The 16,061-nt window shown below is 34.4% G+C and overlaps 1 protein-coding gene across 1 annotated transcript in view; it reads right to left on the bottom strand.

The window, feature by feature from the left end:
• The window catches only part of LOC115436460 (double-stranded RNA-specific editase 1-like), an 80,750-nt gene extending 65,749 nt beyond the window's left edge, over positions 1–15,001 (bottom strand). Inside the window, exon 1 of the mRNA XM_030159357.1 lies at positions 14,912–15,001. The gene's annotated coding sequence lies outside the window, so the exon portion shown is untranslated. The remainder of the gene's footprint in view (positions 1–14,911) is intronic.
• Between the last annotated feature and the right edge of the window lie 1,060 nt (positions 15,002–16,061).

Below are 16,061 nucleotides of genomic sequence, written 5' to 3'. Positions count from 1 at the left end.
GGTATTGTTGAAATTGTGCTCAAAATGTTCAAAAAGTACTAATACACACATTATTTAACCAAGTTGTATTAAAAATAAATAAATAAATAAACAAATAATAGTCCCAATGTCCCTTCTGTGTCAGAAACATTCCAATATTAACCCTTAGTGGTCTGAGTCTATTCTGTCTGTTTTTCAGTCCTTTTGGTTTGGCCTTTATATACTATAGAAACAAATGTTTACTATACCCATGTTTGGGATCTGTTTTTTCAGCACAACTTCATCTATATCATCTGTCTATTATTTTTTCACTTTAACCTACTATAAAAACAAAAGTACAAAAAATACACAAAAATATATAAAATCCGATTTGAAAAATGTATATAATTTATTTCTTAAATAACACACAGATGCTTAACGAACCTTTTCAAAGACTTTAAAAGTGAATATTGGTTCCAAATATTAGGTATAGAAAATTAAAATTGTAATAAATTAAAACTATACCCAAATATTTGACATAAAAGCATAGACATAGGGTTTTTTCCCCTAAAAGTGTGGTAATCGAACACTGTTATCATGATAATTAGAATTTAAACAGTAATACTAACCGTCTGCAATTTTATCGAGGTTTATCGTTATATAAACGATAAACCACGGTAAAATTGCACACAGTTAGTATTACTGTTTAAATTCTAATTAATGTGCATATTTCTGGTGTAATTCAACTTTTGAAGGAAATAATCATTAAAAAAAAGAAACAAACAAAATTGCCCTTTTAACAGTATATAGATATAGTATAGTGTATATAGATATATCGTGATATATCGCATCGTGATCCTATTGTGATTTGTATCGTATCACCAGATTCTTGCCAGTACACAGCCCTACTGGTAACAACGGCGTTTCAGAAAGTTTATGTCCCGCCCTCTCAAATGAACGTTTTACGAAGCTTCAGGAGGTAGGGAAAAGATAAATGAGTGTTAAGTTTCATTTCACTTCCAACTGACCGCAACGGTGAAAAATTAGACAGAAAATCAAATAAAATTAAAGAGAAAATCACCGAAAACAAAGACTTAGCGCCAAAAAGAAAAGCAACATCAGTTATCTGGAATTATTTCAGCTACAAGAAGGATGAAACTGAAACAGGTGTTCTGTGTTGTGTTGTTGTATTTTTTTCATATTGCAATATGTATCACAGGGTTAAAAAAATAATCGCAATATCACTTTTTTCCAATATCGTGCAGCCCTAACCCTAACCCTTATTATTGTTATTATTTTTATTTTTATTAATAAAAGGCGGTAACTCACTGAAGAATGTTTAAATATAGAAAAAAATTCATTTGGGAACTGACACAAATGTAGAGCTGGGTCTGTATGGGTTAAACAGAAACAGAAACACAGGTTAAACAGAAACAGTTTCAGTAACATTAGATTATATATTTTTTTTTACAGTTTCCACCAATAGTTTGATGAAACAATGGCTCAACACACAATATTTTCTGTTCTTACGAAACATAAAATATTTGAGTTTGTTATGGTTAACTGCTGCAGGACACATCAGATGTTCACAGGCCAAAACAGTGGAGATAATGAATTAGAAACACTCCTTATCTGTTGATTATCGCGGGTAATAATCATTATTTTAAAGCCTGAATAATGTGTGCAGACAATGCAAACGGTGCTTTAGAAAACTGAATACGGTTATAGTTTCATTGTGAAAACAGACAAATGGAGCTCCTTCTAGTCCGTTTAAACTGTAAAGTGCATTTCCAACACACTGGTTTCTATCACAGATCAGTGCACCAGGGATTTACACGGTTAATTTTACGAAAGCACGGCCAAAAAAATGGTGCAGGTCTTGCTCAAAAGCCATGCTAATTATAAATGTATTGTTCTCTTACCTTGTCACGGCCTAATTTTGGCTAAATCCATCTATTTTTCACAAAAATAAAGTGAATCATCCATTAAATCAAGCTCTAGAATCTAAAGAGACATTTTTGACTCGAAAAAGAAGAAAAAAAATGTGACTGAAGCCATGAATAAATATTTAAACTCATCTACATTTTACCATTAGGGGCTGTTCTGTAGCCTGTTTGTGATTAGTTTGTTGTTTAACTACTGAACTTTGTATTTCCACGGCAATAATGCAATGTGTGGTGCATTCATGAAATTATACAACTACAATAAAGAAAACATTCAAGATTTGTACAATTTTCTAATGATGTACACTATTTCCAAACAAAATATGTATGTATGTGTATATATGTATGTGCTTATTAATTAATTCATTTATTCATTCATTCATTCCAACCTAAATAATTGGAAAGGAGCAGAATGTAGTAAACTTATACTTCCTGCCCCTTTCTTCAAACATCTGCTTCCATCACATATGTTACCATTACAGCTTTTACAATAAACAGTTTGCATGAGTCAGTGCAAATAAAACAAATCCAAAATCCATGAGTTAAATTATTTCATTTCATGCTTTTATAAAGCTTCTCTATTCTTTCCTTATTATATTGTGTAACAGATAAAAAACTCAACTTTCATGTACATGTCCTGACTTTTAAACCCAAGCCAAACCACTAACAAATGCAAACTGAGTATACTGGATTACATTTGGAAAGAAAATAATGTAGTGTGACATACAGTACATTTGGGTTTATATGCTGTCAAAAACATTATTTTCTTCTGTGTATAGCCTGCACATGTTTGCAGATGAACCCAGGAGTCATGGGTTCCAGACCCCTGCTGTAGAGGGTCCATGGACACGTCAGTGCGTCCTGATGACGTGTGACTTCAGAGGACATGTGATTTCAGACGACGTGTGATTTCAGATGATGTGTGATTTCAGACGACGTGTTAGCAGACGAAGCCTCGCTGAAACTGTTTGAATGTGTGTGTGTTTAGTGCAGATGTGGAACTCACACTGTGAAGTCCATGGTGTTGAACCAAAGTTAGAGGAAAACTATACACTGTGTAAAAAAAATCTGTAATTTAACAGAATTTTCACTGTTTAATTTGCAGATTTTTCCTCTATTTGTAAGATACAGGAAAATATCTATGAAATGACAAAAACAGACTGTGATTTTACATGTCAAATGTAAAATAACATGAAAAAACTGTAACTGTGAATAACCAGAAAATTTCCATTTTTCAAAAGAATTTTTTTTTCCACAGAAAAGTACAGTTAAAATACATTTGCAAATGTATCGTGATTTCACAAATATTTCTTTTCTATTTATGAGATTAAACTGTTAATTTAAAGTTTACTACTGTAAAAAAATAATAAAATGAGATAAAATTACTGACAATTAACCGTAAAAGAAGTCCACTGCGGTTGTTTTAAAGTACTTTGTCAAAAAAAGACAGAGGGGGATGTTTTGGTTTTTTTTTTGGGTGGGGTAAGGGGGGGGCTGCAGCAGTTATACACGTGGGGGTGCAGTCCATAACTAACATAACTACCTCTGGCTTGAAACGAAAGTGAATCTTTCCATACTTTCAACATCCAACTCCTGGTTCTATTCCTCTATTATTCAGTGGATCTTACACTTACAGTGGACCCCCCCCCCCTTTACGGCGCCCCAGTGCATGGGGACGTTCGCGAATTCTGAGACTGCGACAGTTGGGTTCAGGTGAATGTTAGTGTCAATAATGGAGGATAAAGGTGGAAGAGAACTGTCACAACCTGATGGGATTTACATTGGTTGGTTGTGTCCCATTCTGATGTTCTGATGTTAGTTGTGAACTAATAGAATCTGAACATTTGAACAGGATCTGAAACTGGAATGTCTGGAAAACACAATTTCAGTTTGAACACAGTTTGAACATTTTGTGACAGAACATTAGATCCTGTTCTGATCAAATAAAATGTTTTTAATATTTGTTCATATTTCTGGTGTAATTCTTCAAGGAAATTATCATAAAAAAAAAAAATTAAAAAAAATTAAAAAAAATTACCTTTTTTTAAACAGTATCATGATATATCATGATATATTGTATTGTTATCCTAGTATTGTGATTTGTATAGTATCGCCAGATTCTTGCCGATACACAGCCCTCATGCTAATGCTAATGCTAATGGTTGATTTGTATGGAAACCCAGGTTCTAATAGTTATGAATTTTTCATTATAGTTTAGTTTAATTTAGTTTTTACTTTTTTTTCTCTAATTCAGTTAGCTTTAATTAGTTTTTAGAGCAGGTTTGATAGTTTTTGTTATTTTCTAAATGCTTAGTTTTAGTATTAGTTTTTTCATATCTTTTCTTCTCCATCGTATTAATACAATAATATTAAATAATAATATTAAATAAATCCCAGACAGGACTCTGCTGCTTTCTCCCAACTTTAGTCTCCATGTTTCCAGGTAGAGTGGGGACCAGAAGACGACTGGAAACCACAAGGGAACACAAGTGACGAACTGTTAAATATCATTTGGTGCCAGCAGATAAAACTGCTTGAGGGAAATAAATCGATTTCGTATCAATCCGACATTGACAAAGACGAAAACGAAGGGAATTTTATCCAGATTTTTTTATCCGTTTTAGTTAGTTTTGTAAACACACAATACAGTTTCGGTTAGTTATCTTTTTTTTTTTTTTTTTTTAGAATTTTTATTTATTTCCGTTAACGAAAATGTTTTTTCAATTCTAGTTTGAGTCATTTCGTTAACGATAATAACCTCGATGGAAACCATGGTAACAATAGAGTTAAAAGCCTGTACTACAGCAAACATTGAACACAACACTGAATTAAATGATGACTTACAAAGATTAAAACAGAAGAGCTGAAGGGCCATAAACACCAAAGGCGTGCAGGCCGGTGCTCGCTGCTCATTGGTCCACACCCTTATTGTTGAACACACTGCGTCAGGAACACACACACTACACACACCGGCTGCATTAGCGCTCACCGCTGCGGCTGGACATACAGGCGCGTACGTCACATGGGAAGTCATTGTCAATTATTAATCCTGGATGATACTGGGCTGCTGGTTTACATGCACACTGCCATGAGCTGTGTCCAGGGAAACGGAATATGACACAAACACAAGGACACACACAACCACGGGTTCACACTTTTTTTAAATCGACGTTTGTTTGAATTATCATATGGATAATGTTTGTCTAGTACATACTGTACAAATTACTGATGGAATTGTGTTCAATAAAGTGTTTTAATATGTATATTTGGAATAAAATATATATATATTTAACATCCGAACATTAGAGGAACTACCATCTGCCTCTCAGACAGTAAAAAGTACTTTTAGGATGCTTCAAATAACCATCATTTAATAAAACAGTGTTAAATAATAAGAAGATATAAAAAATAAAAAAAAAAAAAGAAAAAAATGAACCTCTGCAATATCTGCATTTGAATACATACAAATATCGATACAGTACTTCTTAATATCGATACAGTATTGTGAAATGAAATATCGTGATATATGGCAGAACCCATATTTTCTTATACCCCTAATTAGCATTAGCATTAACTACTGTTTTAGCTGCTGGTTTATAGATTCACATGCTAGTTTATTATTTCAGAATCAGAATACTTTATTAACCCCAGGAGGAAACTGTTGTGTGTTACAGTCGCTCCGTTCAAATATAATAAAAAGTAGCAGAAAACGAATGATCAGTACAAAAAATATAAACCTATACACACACAGATTAGATAGATAGATCGATAGATAGATCGATAGATCGATAGATCGATAGATAGATAGATGGTGCGACTTGTTGGTTTGTTAGTTCTGAACTACATCCAAACATTAGAGGAACTACCATCTGCCTCTCAGACAGTAAGAAGTGCTTTTAGGATGCTTCCAACAATAAATAAAATAAAATAAAATATTTAATAAAACAGCGTTAAATAACAATTAAGTTATTAAAAAAAATGAACCTCCACCATATCTGCATTTGAATAAATACCTAAAAATATTTATACAGTACTTTTTAATATCGATACAGTATTGTGAAATGAAATATTGCAATATATTGCAGAACCAATATTTTCTAACACCCCTTGTGATGAACGACCCGACCGTCCACGACTGAAAAGTGCAAACACACACATCTGACCGTTCACTGTTTTTATGGATTAATACGATGAAAACCGACTAAAAAGAACCTGAAAACTTGCGTGTTTTGATCCGGTGTCTGAGTGTCTGATTGTTTTCCACCGGCTCATATTTAGGAAAATGTTGCAGATTAAATACAGTTGTGTTAGTCCAGTCCCATACAGTGCTAATGAGCGCTGGACAGGAGCTGCTTCCATGACTGATGAGCCTGCTTTGAGTACAGATGCTTCGGTCCAGAACACGCATTCTGTCATCCGCCTTTTTCCTTCTATTTCTGTGCATGTAGGCTAAGTGGAAGACAAGAGGAGAAAAAAAAAAAAAAAAAAGCCTGCAGCAACTTGAGCCAAGCCATGCACGGGCCAGAAGTAATTGCAGCACAAATGAATTAGCCAAATAGGCGTTGTGCAGCGGCCAAAGGCACTTTTCCTCCCAGGGGGATCCTTCACCATGATCACTCTTCATACTACAATAGTCTGTTAATGTGTTATTATGCATAATTTATGGATGTTTCGGAGAAAACGGGTGTTGAACACATCCAATCTGAAAGAGAACACCTATTTAGACTGAACCACCTTTAAATGAACTACCTTCAATCCATCTGACAGAAAATAAAGCACAAAGAACTGTCACTGTGTGTGTGTGTGTGTGTGTGTGTGTGTGTGTGTGTGTGTGTGTGTGTGTGTTAGGGATCAGTGGCGTCTGTTAGTCTTTCAGACAGGGGAAGCTCATTGTCGGCTTACATAAAAAAAACAAAAAACAAAAAAAACTGTCCAGTTATTTAAACATAAATTGGTCACTCCGTTCCTTTTTCCGTAAATGCTCAGTTTCCTTATCGTACACAGTCGGCGTCTTTTCCAGGGACTGGAGAGTTAGTTCAGTCTGACCTGTCCAACAGTATGATTTAACGATCTACAAACGATATTAAACTGAACAAGAAATGATTAAATTATGGAACTGAAACAAGAAAACGTTGAAATCCTGTTAAATGTACCCAGTTAGTCCAGTGGTTGTGTTTTCTTCCAGGTCAGTAAATGAACAGTTCGTTTGGTTTCTGTGATTTCACAGCAGAATGTGTGACGGTATTAAACTGAACTGTGTCAGTGAAGGAGCACATCTGAAAACAGCTGTCAATCAAACCACATTCAGCCTTTGGACCCGTCCTCCGATCGGCACGCGGAAGCTCAGCGTCCTGCCCGGCCGAGCTCCGCCCACAGCTCCATTCAGCCCCAGAGACGCCGAGCGTCCGGGGGCGGGACAACACGGTGTCATTTATCCAATTAGCGTCCAGTTTAGAGTCAGTTTCCAGCAGTTCCACTCAGTCCCATTGAAGTGCATGGACGCTGAGCGTCTAGGACAAATGCACTGAGCAGAGATGGAATGAACAAACAGACACGGGAATGGAGGAGAAGTGAACAACATCCAGTCCACTGATCTGGGATCAAACTGATTCTGAACCGACTGGTCTGGGAGATGAACGTGTTCCAAAAACAACTGAACAGATTTGAGCATTTAATGGGAGTCATTTTAGGGGAAGCTGAGCTTCCACTGCAGTCATGGAGTCTTTTTAGTAAAACCATCTGAGCCAAACAGACACTTTTGGAGGGTCAGGACAGTTCCACTCCTACAGGCTTGAAGGAAGGTAAAGGTATAGTTCCTGTCTGTGGACAATAAGAGCTCAGTTTGGTGTTCATTTTAATGCCTGGTCCAACTAAAGGTCCATTTGTTTGGACAAACATAATGATACCAACAAAAACAGCTCATAGTTTAATTTCAGAGCTGATATCTATGCATTTAACATGTTTTCTTGATAAAAACCCAAATCCCTTCAGTTCTTCCATCAGTATCTGTGTCATTGTTCTGACAAAAACAGTGCTTTTACTCATTCCATGTTTTCTTTTCTGTCTGTTTTAGTCACATGGCACACACAGGAGTTAGGACTGGATTACAGAACCACTGTTTTTGACAACTTTTGATGGTTTAATCATTTAAGGATGTGGACACGTTGAATTCAGGTAATATACTTAATGCTTAATATCATATATTAAATCCTCATGAACAGGACATCTTACACCTGTAGACATGATGTGTCCCAATATTTTTGTCTATATAGTTCATAAACATCAATATTTCTGTCACGTTACATAAATTTTCTAAGATTACTATATCAAAAACAGAGAAAACAGAAGAAAAAGTGATTTTTTTTCAGTCAAATATATCATTAACTGAACATAAACCAAGCATCTACAACTTTATTTGGTTTGATTTCATTCATTTTGTACATTTTTTTTTTTACACATTTTGTACATTTTATTTATTAGTTTATCTGTTTTTATTCATATAAACTATATGGACATAAATATTGGGACGCATCATGTCTACAGCTGTCAGATGTTAATGCTGTTCATGCTGATTTGACATAAAAACATCAATATCTTCTTAAGGTTTAATTTTAGATTTTTCTTGATGAAAGTCAATAGTTAGTTATGATAGAAAATTATTATTTACAGTCAGAGCAGGAAAAATGTTTAAGAAATTTAGAGGAAGAACATTTAAAGTCAGAGTCATGGATTAAATAAAATCAATGTTGAGAGAAATGAAGTAAAAACCATCTCAGAGTCATTTTGGAAACAAAGATAATTAATGGAATATGTATCCCATAATATAAACTATATTCTGACATTAGTCGTTATTGTTTTGGATCCAAGAAACACCTGGATTCAACGTGTCCACATACTTTTGTCCATATAATGTGTAACTTTCAAATACAAACTTCAAATAGAACATGTTATTCGTGTCCAGTGTCATCAAGTTGTTTTCAAAGGGACTGTTTGCCGTTTGTTTGTCGTTATAATCAAACTCCATTTGCCTCATGGCGTCGTATTGATTTTCACACTGTTTTCTTTCCATTAAATTCAGGATTCAGTTTGACGGTCGTTTAGAGCCAGTAGCACCGTCCAAACCTCCAAACCAGGGAACATGTGATTCAGAAGGATGACGATCACTAGGAGTGGAAGAAAAGATCGGATCTGCAATATATCACAACATTTCATTTTGCAATACTATATCGATATTTAAAAGTACTGTATTGATATTTAAAAGTACTGTATTGATATTTAAAAGTACTGTATTGATATTTAAAAGTACTGTATTGATATTTTTAGGTATTTATTCGAATGCAGATATTGTGGAGGTTCATTTATGTTTTTCTTTTTTGTTTATATCTTATTTATTACTATTTAACACTTTTATTAAATGTTAGTTCCTTTGTTGGGATTGTTGGCATTTCTTAAGAAAATTAAGCACAATTTTAACCATTTTTCTTCCTGTTACTAAATATTTTGTGCCTTTGTAGATCTGACCTATAATGCATATGTAGAAATGATAAGGCGAGGAATAATATTGTTAAAATTGCACTTATTTTTCTTAGGAAATATCAGTTTTTTCAGGTTTGGAAAGTGTATAAAAGCAACTATTTTCATAATTGAATGTTTTCTTTTGTTTTTTTTGCACTAAAATAATAGCATGATAAGATCTAAACGACTTTGTTTTAGTGCAAAAAACAAAAGAAAATATTCAATTATGAAAATAGTTGCTTTTATACACTTTCCAAACCTGAAAAAACTGATATTTCCTAAGAAGATTAAGCACAATTTAAACACTTTTTCTTCCTGCTACTAAATGTTTTGTGTCTTTGTAGATCTGACCTATAATGCACATGTAGAAATGATAAGTCGAGGCAGAATATTGTTAAAATTGTACTTATATTTCTTTACAAATTCCATTTTTTTCAGGTTCTCCACATCCTTTTTGTTTGGATAGTTTATAAATGTAAATATAGGCATCAGTGAATGTTATTTTTTGCACTCAAACAATTTGGAGTTGTCATTATTTATTGGCTATCGTGTTATTATTTTACCGGTTCGGCCCACTTCAGTTTAAATTGGGCTCCACTGTAAAAAAAAATATCTGTAATTTAACAGAATTTTCACTGTTTATTTTACTGATTTTTCCTGTATTTTTAAAATACAGGAAAATATCAATGAAATGACAAAAATAGACTGATTTTAGATGTCAAATGTAAAATAACATGAAAAAACTGTAACTGAACAACCAAAAAATTTCCATTTTTTAAAAGAAATGTTTTCTTTTTTAACAGAAAAATACAGTTAAAATACATTTGCAAATGTATCATAATTTCACATATATTTATTTTCTATTTATGAGATTAAACTGTTAATTTAAAGTTTAATACTATAAAAAAAATAAAACAAAACAAGACAAAATTACTGACAATTAACTGTTAAAGAAGTATTAGTTCTGTCAGTTGAACCAGACTTGTTTGTTCATTGACAAATATCTTGTGTAATTACAGGAGGTTTCACAACAAAAATGTTGAATAAATGTATTTTTGTGAATGTATAACATGTATAAGCACTGATAAACTGTCCAAATACAGTTTTTATCAGTGGATTGGACAACTGAGTCTCACTGAAAATTATTTATTTTTATATAGATAGATAGATAGATAGATAGATAGATAGATAGATAGATAGATAGATAGATAGATAGATAGATAGATAGATAGATAGATAGATAGATAGATAGATAGATAGATAGATAGATGTAATTGGATTGTTTTAATACGTGTAAATATTCTTTATTAAACATTAAAAAATAAAAAAAATTTAAAAAAAGCTAAATCTCATGTAAAGTTAGGGCAAAAAAAACTGTATTTTAATTATGGAAAATTACTGTATTTTTATGAGATGGTTATTTTCCGTTATTTTACAGTATTTTTTTGGCGCCCCAGCTGCCGGAATATTACCGTTTGTATTTATTTATTTATTTATTTATTTATTTATTTTACAGTGTGAATGTGACCCCCGAAAGAAAATGAGTTTGCCACCCCTGCTTAACATATTTTGGAAGTTGCGTGCTTTAACATTCTCCACCAGAGCCAGGAAACACACGACACAAGCTCCAACCTGTAATAACAAAACCAGCCCGTGCATAAAAAAAAAAAAAAAAAAAAAACACTGGATTTTTGCCAGAAGTTCAAAGAGTTACAATAAAACTACTTTAATACGACTGTTCCTCAGTCATTCATCATTCCTGCTGCACAAAGCGGTGTATTTTATGAGAAAACCACGGCCTTCGTCTCTGCCATTTCATCTGTCACTGATGTCTCACCTGACCCTTAAATACAGACACAGAATGGTATTTTTCATTGGGTGGTTTGGACTCGATTGTGAATCTCGTTTGTGTGCAGGACGGTAAAAGTGAAGGACTGTGAAGGTTTTCAAACGGTGTGATCTGTGTGAGGACACAGCGGAGTAATCTGTGCAAAAGAACTGGGAAATACAGCATAATCTAATGAACGGCTTGGAAGATCGACTAAACAGTCTAAAACAGGGGTGTCCAACTGTTTTTAGTTCAGTTCCACATTCAGATAAATTTGATCTGCAGTGGGCCGGACCAGTAAAATAATAACAGAATAATATTGAAATAATGTCAACTCCAAACCTTCCTCTATGTTTTAGAGCGAAACAAGGAAAATTACAAAATTACAAAAATGTTCACATCTACAAACTACCCTTTAAAACAATGTGAATAACAGGAACAAACTGAATAAATTAGTGCAATCTTAAAAACATTATCAAGGTTATTATCGTGAACGAAAACTAACAAAATGACGAAAACTCGAATTGAAAAAACATTTTCGTTAAATGAAATAAACAAAAACTATAATTAAAAGAAAAAAACATAACTAACTGAAACTGTATTGTGTGTTTACAAAACTAACTAAAACGGATAAAAATTATGGATAAAGTTCCCTTCGTTTGTTTGTCGATGTCGAATTAATATGAAATCGATTTATTTCACTTGAGCAGTTTTCTGTGCTGTCACCGTATGATATTTAAGGGTCCGTCACTTGTGTTCACTTGTGGTTTCCAGTCGTCTTCTGGTCCCCACTCTACCTGGAAACATGGAGACTAAAGCAGCAGAGTCCTGTCTGGGATTGATTTGAATACAACCACAGAGAAGAAGAGAAAAGAGACCACTGAACTACAACTGAACTACAACTTAACTACAACTAAACTAAAATTAATACTAAAACTAATCTAAAACTAAACTAAGCATTTAGAAAATAAAAACTAATAAAAACTAGCAAACCTGCTCTAAAAACTAATTAAAATTAACTGAATTAGAGGAAAAAAAGTCAAAACTAAATAAAACTAAACTATAATGAAAAATCTAAAACTATTAGAACCTTGAATATTATGCTTCAGTTTATCATTTACAGACATAATATTGTTAAAATTGCACTTACTTCTCTTAGGACATTTCGGGTTATTCGTAGTTTTTGCGAACTTATACTTTGTTTTAGTGTAAATACATGAAAAGGTTTACATTTGAAAAGAGAAAAATTATAAGTTGTGGGTTTTTATATGTTATTACCATAGTATTTTACTGGTTTGACCCACTTCAGATCACACTGGTCTGAAGGTGGAACCTGAACTCAAATGACTGTTCATATCTTCAGTGTAATTTTTGTATTTCACACATTCATCCCAGGGCCGGACTGGACCCTTTGGTGGGCCGGACTGGACCCTTTGGTGGGCCGGACTGGACCCTGGGCCGCATGTTTGACACCTGTGGACTAGAGCAGGGCTGTCAAACTCATGTTAGTTCAGTTCCACATTCACCCTAATATGATCTGCAGTGGGCCGAACCAGTAAAATAAGAACAGTGAAAAAGGAAAAATTACATTATGATAATGTTTACATCTACAATGTTTCCTTAAAAATCTGAATAACACCAACAACTTGAAATGTCTGAAAAAAAAAAACAAATGGAATTTTAACAATATTCTGCCTCAGTTTATCCTTTACACACGTGTGTTACAACTTATATTACAATTACAAATACTACAAACTTATAGTACCAGGTATAATATTGGTAAAATTGCATTTACTTCTCTTAAGACATTTCAGGTTGTTCATATTTGTTCAGGTTATTCACATTTTTTATAAAAGAATACTGTTAATGTACACATTTTCATGTAATTTGACTTTTTTTCACTAAAACAAAGATAAAATCTGCCGTTGTCATTATTTATAAGTTATTATGTTAATATTTTACTGATCTGACCCAAATGAGATCTAATTGGTTTGTATGTGGAACTGAATTAAAAAGATTTTTACACCATTGACTGTTCATATCTTCAGTGTAATTTTTGTATTTTACACATTCATCCAAAGGGCCGGACTGGACCCTTTGGTGGGCTGGATTTGGCCCCCGGGCCGCATGTTTAACACCTGTGGACTAAACAATTACTGAACTATGCTGAATTATTACCTCCGCCAGGAGGTGTTGCGATCACTTTGCTTTGTGTGTTTGTTTGCTTGTTCATCTTTAGTGTAAAACTCTTCCACCCATCTTTCCCAGATCTTCCCCACAGATAGGCCTAGGCCCTGGGACCAACCCAGTCCATTTTGGTCCCAGTAGGACAAAGTTCAAGGTCACAGCAAGGTCACGACATCTACAATTTTCCATCTGTCATCATTGAGACATTTTCCAAAATTCATCCAAAATTCCAAACGACTCTGATTCTCCTCCAGTTGGATCCACCCGTAGCTTAGAACAACCTCTTGTATGTGGAACTAAATTGTCCACATCCACTGTGGAATGTGGACTCTGTGGACATTTACACTGAACATTGAAAATCCCATTTCCCACACATTTAAAATTAGAACTCAACTAATATTGATGTGAATTGAATCTAATTGGACAGACACATGCCTGGGACCAGATTCAACCGTTTGTGTGTATGGAACAACCTGGAAACTGTTGGATTTAAACAGACAGAGTGGATCCACACATGCACAGAGTTCAGGCTGAAGGAGGAGCTCTGAGTTCTGAACACTGGTTTTTAATATTATCGCCAATGAAGTGAGTAATAACTAGTATTAGAGTATGTTCAAATGTGAGAAAACATCTGATTAGCTGCATTAAAAATTATTCCATAGCTTTCACACAGTATATCACTTTCTGATATTGTGTTTTAAATACATGTTTCTTTTGTTCAAAAATTAAATGCATGGTGTCTGGCTGAGTGGACATTTTTGTAACTCCATAAAAAACAGGTTCATAAAAAAATTTTAATCACATTGTTTTTTTCATGCCAAAAGAGGACTAAAAACACTTGCCTAAGGTCCTCATAATTCATGCAGGATTAAAGTAATGAACGACCGAATAAAGTACTACAACCTGAAAACGATGCAAAGTGCTCACATACTCAGACTTCCTCTCATGATAAAAGTCCCACCGAACATCGTTGCAAAAACTGTCCATTTACGCAAAACTCCATTTTTCGCGTTAAGCACACTATCAAGAACCATCCAAAAGAGGCTGGAGCCTTCACCTGAACCGACCCTTTAATTCGGCACAAAAATTAAAAACCTCAGCTGTTTTTTTTTGTGAAATAAAACAACTGCTTGTTCCTCTTTTAGACCCGAACACCTTCCGGCAAAATCAGAGTAACTGTACAATCGCACGCAACGTTACCATGACTTCATTTGGTACAAATAAGTGCGGGTTCGGTTTGAAAATTACAGCCGAATTGATTAACGATACTTAATTAGTTGGAATATTTAAGGTTGAGTTTGTGGAGTCGCGAGCTTTTCACGTGGAGCGCGCGGCAAATAATGGAGCGATTACGCACCGGAGTTCTGCGTGTGGAGCGGCGGCGGCGGTTCCAAATGTGTGAAGTCAAGCACAAAAAAAAAAAAAAAAAAAAAAAAAAAGAATGAAAGCGGCTCCTCGTCGTGGTGGTGGGGGTACTTACGGTGGTCTGTCTGCCGTGGAGCTTCCAGTCAGCGGTGATGCCTGCCGCAGCTTGTCCGGGCTCCGGTAACGCACGCACGGCCGGTGCAAAGACACAATACGGATGGAGTGGAGGTTCTGCGGAGGGAGGGGGGGTAAAAAAAAACACACACACAGAGAGAGAGAGAATCACTGAGCAATATCTGCCTGGCAAGGTCTTTCCTGGCTGCTCCAAAATCTGCCTGTTCTTATTGGACAGGAGGAAAGAGGTGGGCGCAGAAAAAGGAGGACACACTGGCGCATTTTACGCACCAGCACACGCACTGATTGGACCCCGCCCCCCCCCCCGTCTGTGCAAAATGTTTTTAGTTCATATATGAGCCTTGTGTAATGATGGATTTTTTAATTTTTTTATAGATACTCAGTGTGTACAATTATCAGGTATACCCCTTTAATGTTTGATGTTAACGGGTTAAACTTCCGGTGTCAGGGTGATCTTATTATTATTATTATTATTATTATTATTATACACACTTTGCACTTCACAAATCTGATTATTATTATTACAAAATATTACAGACACATGTGTGGGTATGCCAAAGACCACCCCCCCCCCCCCCCCATGTTATAAAAATGTCTATCATGTTTGTTTGGTTTTTTAATCTATTTATTGTTTGTTTTTCTTTCTTTGCTTTTTGCTTGTTGTATCGTTGCTATGGAAACATGATATACACTACTCTTTTTTTTTTTTTCTGAGGTGTGAATTTACCTTAAACTGTAACATAATTATGCTTTGGTATGCCAAATACACCCCCCCCCCCAATGTTATACATTATAGCAAAATTTAACCTTTCCTAAACCCCTTGTATTTTTTTTGTATCTATTTGTTTTTTATTTATTTGTTTACTTTTTGCTTGATGTATTGTTGCTATGGAAATATGATTTACAGGACAACTTTTTCTTTTTTCTGAGGTGTGAGTTTGTCACTGTTTTTGCAATGCTGTTTGTTTCAACAAAAAGATGAAAAATTTGAAATAAAACTTTGCACTTCATGAATCTCATTATTATTATAAAATATTACAGACACATGTGCACGTATGCCAAATAACCCCCCCCTCCAAATGTTTCAAAATGCAAATTAAACTGGACACATTTAAAGTAAAATTTAACCT

Source organism: Sphaeramia orbicularis, chromosome 2 (genome assembly GCF_902148855.1).
Source record: "Sphaeramia orbicularis chromosome 2, fSphaOr1.1, whole genome shotgun sequence".
Taxonomy (NCBI): Eukaryota; Metazoa; Chordata; class Actinopteri; order Kurtiformes; family Apogonidae; genus Sphaeramia; species Sphaeramia orbicularis.
Note: the sequence above shows the minus strand (reverse complement) of the source record. Positions and strands in the feature narration are given on the sequence as shown.